General features: G+C 41.1%; 1 long non-coding RNA gene across 1 annotated transcript; it reads right to left on the bottom strand.

Moving 5' to 3' along the window:
• Nucleotides 1–221: 221 nt before the first annotated feature.
• LOC144135794 (uncharacterized) lies at nucleotides 222–4,171 on the bottom strand. The gene is made up of 2 exons (XR_013315554.1): nucleotides 3,973–4,171; nucleotides 222–391 (listed from the first exon to the last, which is right to left on the bottom strand). It is a non-coding gene; the product is annotated as an uncharacterized LOC144135794 (long non-coding RNA).
• Between the last annotated feature and the right edge of the window lie 1,756 nt (nucleotides 4,172–5,927).

The raw sequence follows: 5,927 nt of genomic DNA, 5'->3' as shown, positions 1-5,927 counted from the left end.
GTTCTGTCTATAGACAAAAGTCTACTGGTCCAGTAGACATAGGTCTATAGACATTCCAGTTATGTGGCCTGGCCATGCTGTAGACATTTGTCTATAGACAGCCTATACAGCTGTCTAAAAAACCTTAATAGACCATTGTCTGTAGACTGCCTATAGACAGTCATCTACAACTGTTGAAAAAGGTCACCACACGGTCTTCACAAATGACATGACGCTCAATATACTTACAATTTAGTTTATTTCCAAGCTATGCAGGCAAGGAATATGCAATACATGCACCATAAGAATGCACCACATAAAAATAAATGTTGAAAGTAATGGTCCGACTATAGTTTCCTCAGAAGCAATCTTGCGACCTGTTGTCTGCAGTCAGTCATCCGGGCATGTTGACCTGTACAGTGGAAGGAAAAAAATAAGAGGAACTGAACAAAAAATTCCCACACCATCTCTACAAATGTGCTTACAACACAAGGTACATATATCCTGGCTATCCCATTCAAGAAAGCTAGTCAATGTTTTGGTTTGGTTTTATGTGGTCCAAAAACCCAAGGTGACTCAGGCTATGAGAGGCGCCATAGTGAAAGGTTGCGTAGTAATTTCGGCCACCTGCGGTTTCTTACCGTGCACTGACATTGCATAGAATACAGGCCTCTAGCATTTTGCCTGTATCGAAACGCGACTGGCTAGACCAGGATCGAACCTGCATGATTAAGGTTGTAGTAGTAATACAGTTTATTTGGGACAAAAATATACAAAATTTGTCCTGGGTGAGAAGGCTAATGGCATTTTTCCTGATAAAGCCATCCCACCCCTGTCAGCAGTGGCAATCACTATAGGTATATTCGAACACATTTGCAGTACAGTACATTGTACAACAAATATGTATGCAACCACACAAAACAAAACAAATGGACAGCCCTGAGGAATGTGTGCATGCTTCTGCATATGAAAAAAAAAAAGGTTTACAGATTCCCGAATACTATTTACACAGACAACACACCGAAATATCATCCATGACACAAAAGAAATTCTTTGACTCATTATTCCATTAGGTACTTATGTCTTAGTGTTTTCTTTAGGTAGTGATGGGTAGATTGGTAATAATTCAAAGATGGCTGGATATTGATTCAATAAATTTGCTATTTGCATACATAATCTCACATCACCATAGTTTGTGCGAGGTCGGGGCACCTGTATTTTATCTTCCCTAAGGAGATGTGGAGCGTGTTTCTTTTTGTATTGAACCTTTTTAATTTGAACGCTGTAACATATACTGGTGCACGATTTCCAGAAATAACATATTTGAATAGCTTACTGATCTCTAGTATGTCATAGACCTTAAAGCATGGCATTTTTCCTGATGAGGCCATCCCACCCCTGTCAGCAGTGGCAATCACTATAGGCATATTCGAACACATTTGCAGTACAGTACATTGTACAACAACCAATATGTATGCAAGCACACAAAACAAAACAAATGGACAACCCTGAGGAATGTGTGCATGCTTCTGCATATGAAAAAAAAAAGGTTTACAGATTCCCGAATACTATTTACACGGACAACACACCGAAATATCATCCATGACACAAAAGAAATTATTTGACTCATTATTCCATTAGGTACATATGTCTTAGTGTTTTCTTTAGGTAGTGATGGGTAGATTGGTAATAATTCAAAGATGGCTGGATATTGATTCAATAAATTTGCTATTTGCATACATAATCTCACATCACCATAGTTTGTGCGAGGTCGGGGCACCTGTATTTTATCTTCCCTAAGGAGATGTGGAGCGTGTTTCTTTTTGTATTGAACCTTTCTAATTTGAAGGGTGTAACATATACTGGTGCACGATTTCCAGAAATAACATATTTGAATAGCTTACTGATCTCTAGTATGTCATAGACCTTAAAGTATGGCAAGCAATGTTCTACTTTTGGAATTTTCGAATACCAGATATTGAGCGCGTTTCCAGAAGGTGAACCTAATCAAGGTTTCTTTGTGTTGTGTCTGATGATACCAGGGAACAATATGTAACGTGAATGAAAGAGAGCATAGTAAGTTTGTTGCTTCACTGGCAACCTGTTTAATATGCCAAAAACACGTGAAAGTTCAATTCGGAGAGCTTCTGTGTGCGAATTCTAGAGAAACATTTCATGAAAGATAACACCTAGAAAGCAAATCCTCTTAGACTGGTTGATAATTTTATTCCAGAACTTCAATTTGAACTCACTATCTTTATTGCTACCTTTAGGCTTGAAAATCAGGTATTCTGTCTGGTTTATCTTTAAATCTAGTTTAATAAAGGCTAACCAAAAGTCTAAATAGTGAAGCCATTCATTTGATTCCCTGTAAACGAAACTTTCATTGAAACCTGAAAAAAATACATTAGTGTCATCTGTATGTAATACCGTTTCAAAGCAGCCTGGGGTGTTTATAATATCACTCATATATATCAAGAATAATATGGGGCCTAGAATGGATCCCTATGGAACTCCGTATTTAATAGTGCCTTGATCGGATTCGGAGCTCTTTATTGTGGTGTATTGCTCCCTACAAATTAAACAGTTTTCCATCAGGGCATGTGCTGTACCTTGGATTCCATAGAACGGTAGCTTTATAAATAATATATCATGATGGACAGAATCAAAGGCTTTCCTGAAATCAAGAAATAAACCCAAAGTAAGCTTTCATTTCTTAATGTTGTCAACAATTTTCTGTTTAATATAAAGTAAAGCAGTTTCAGTTGCCTTATTCTTTCTGAATCCAAACTGCTTGTTTACTATCAAGTTATGCAGAGTGAGGAAATCGACAATTCTTTTGTTCATTATGTGTTCAGCAACTTTTGAAAAGACTGAAAGCACTGACATTGGTCTATGGCTGTTCAAGTCTTCAAAAGCACCACGTTTATGAATAGCTGGAACACGCGCAAGCTTCATTTGGTTTGGAAATATACCTACTTGAAGTATGCAGTTGCATATACACGTAAGGACTGGAGCTATCAGTGCAGCTACAGCTTTCACGGGGGAAATTTTCACATCATCGTAGGCTGATGCACAGTTGTCCTTCAGCGTCATGATAATGTTGAGGACTTATTCGGCGCAAGCTGGAGTGAGAAATACAGCTTGAGGATATTGAATATTCATGTATTGTTCACACGATAATGCACCATGAATATCATTTGAGGCACCAACTTCTACAAAGTGCATGTTGAAAAGGTTTGCAATGTTTTCATCAGTTCAGCCCTGTGTAGGTAATGCACAGCGGTAATGTCGTCTTGTGTAATAGACTTAACTAGCAGCTTTTCTTCAATCTCATTTACTTTGCTTAGCAAGTCCTCATCCTGGGTTTCAGTCAATATATGAAGCTCTAGGGTAAGAAAGCGACTACGTCCACTACAAATCATCTATGTCCTGCTTCAGCTGAGTTATATCACTACCTACATTGTTAGATCCCAGCCCTTCAACTCGCTTCGTTAGTTGTTTCGTAGTTTTTTCTTGAACAGTCAGGTGGTTCTGAAAGTCGTCAAACTTATCAGAGAGCAACTGCATGTGCGACTCAAATGAATCAAACTTTTTTGACAAAGGAAAGAGAGAGCTTCGTTTCAGTCTGCAGTAATCTGAGTATCACGTTGGAATCATGCTGCGGATTGTTTGTGGTACTTGTGCCCTTGTGGTTGCCTCGACAAGAGTCACATTTCCATGCTTTCTTTTTGGCTTCGCGCTTAGCATTGAAAGATTCTTCTGTTATTCCCGCACATGCACCACGATGAAAATTAAATTTGCACTCTGAGCTTGTTGCAAAGATGCTATCAGTGAGTGGAAGACGGCAAGCACAACAACGAGCTATAGTACGCTCAGAACTTTTACAAAAACCCCATCCACTTGGCAGCAGCGACGACATAAAAGGAAAACAAAGTCACATAGAGTGAGGCATAATTATGCACAAACCTGCACAAAGGAAGAGCTGGTTACATGATGCTCGCAGTTACGGTCACCACTGCCAAGTGAGGTCCCAGTGGAAGGAATCTTCTTTTATAGCCCACAGTGAACCGTTGATGCTGTGCCGGATTTCCGGGTGACACCGACGACCACGCCTTCCTGGTCCGCTGCTCGAGACTACCGTCCGTCTTCAGGGCACGTGCGATGACCAGTGAGATGTACAGCTGCACAGTCGGTAATCTGCACAAAAGGCAGAGACGGTTATGTGATGCTCGCAGTTATCGTGTCTACTTTTCAGTGGTGACGATAACTTGATGTAGCTTTACATAACATAACTGACGACTTGGCATAGCTTGAGCACCTGAAGAACACGATAACCACTGAGCCATCGTGCCGGATTCATCATTTCAGTAAATATACATGACAAATTCTAAGTGGCTGTCATAAAACATTGTAACTAATACCCACATTCCGTGCAGCACTCAAAGGCAGAGACGGTTATGTGATGCTCGAAGTTATCGTCTCTACTTTGCAGTGGTGACGATAACTTGATGTAGGTTTACATAACATAACTGACGACTTGGCATAACTTGAGCACCTGAAGAACACGATAACCACTGAGCCATCGCGCCGGATTCATCATTTCAGTAAATATCCATGACAAATTCTAAGTGGCTGTCATAAAACATTGTAACTAATACCCACATTCCGTGCAGCACTCAACCTCTATACTAAATACCTACTGCGAATACTGACCTCTGTATGCATTCCCTTTATATTAATTTGAATAGAATACTTAGAAAACTTGTGCGACTTATCATCATTGACTCGCTACGAGCTGTTGAGAATGCTACCCCATAAAACGTACATTCAGTGCTCCTTGCAAAAGGATCCCAACTGGAGAATATTCAAGCATTTATTCTTATACCCCATATTGAAGAGGCGCTTCAAAATACCCTGCATGAAGCCTGGTACGTACGCCAATAATCACACGGGCACAAGCCATGCAAAACCTACCAGGCAGACTGCGAACCAGTTCACCACGGTTTTGCGCCCACAACTTGAAACACTAAGACGAAACAGCATACTCATACACCAGCGTGCACTCTTTGGAACAAGCGGGTTACAGCACTTCCATGCTGTGCTCATTATCCAGAAAAACTCAAACAGCACATAGTGGCTGCAGTAGCGCCATTTCAGAACCATACGTGAGCTTCAGACAACAAGCTCATTATTGCAAGGATGAAATACCATCTCAAATTCAGTTAAGTTTTTACTTCAAGTGCAGCCCGGACAGAGCAGTAAAAAGGAGACACTTGCATGCAGGTACCCTAACCTAATGCAGATAGAAAAATCAACGAAAGCAACGAACACGCTCAAAGTAAGAATTATTTCATTGAAACAATTAACGTGTTCATCAAAAGGCGCAGCCATAATAAAATAGCGCGAGCAGAATTGTATTCGCGGCGCAAATAAGCGCCAAGTTACATTGGCGTTTTTGTAATGTAGCACTCTGAGATCAGAAACGCATACTCTGCTTCTCGCACAATTGGTACTGGAGAAATTTGCGCACGCGTAAGCGGGGTTCATGAACGAGCCTCTGGGAACGAAATGTAAGCCATCTCTTGTCGAGGCGACCTTTACTCAGCTTTCGAAATCAATTGCCCGCAGGCCAGCAGTGGCGTCCAACGGCTCGGATAACAGGGATGGACGAATCCATACGTGTGCAACGAAAGGGGAGACGGGATGCAGCTCGTAGGTTCTTCGCGGTGTTTGTACACGCTCGCCATTTGCGCCGGCAACCACTTTTTTTTCAACCATCACTCTATTAGCATTCCTCCACCGCCGCTTCACTACAACTTTGACAAACGCCTCGAGCTCTAGTCAAGAGCGTTACAAAACATATTTGGTGAAATGTCGCTGGCCACGACGCGCAGCGAGTGAGCGGCTACAACAAAAAAGCAATTAATGCACACCTCTCAATGAAC

The sequence above is a fragment of the Amblyomma americanum genome, chromosome 1, assembly GCF_052857255.1.
Source record: "Amblyomma americanum isolate KBUSLIRL-KWMA chromosome 1, ASM5285725v1, whole genome shotgun sequence".
NCBI classification, from domain to species: Eukaryota; Metazoa; Arthropoda; class Arachnida; order Ixodida; family Ixodidae; genus Amblyomma; species Amblyomma americanum.
This window is presented reverse-complemented; position numbering and strand designations above follow the sequence as displayed.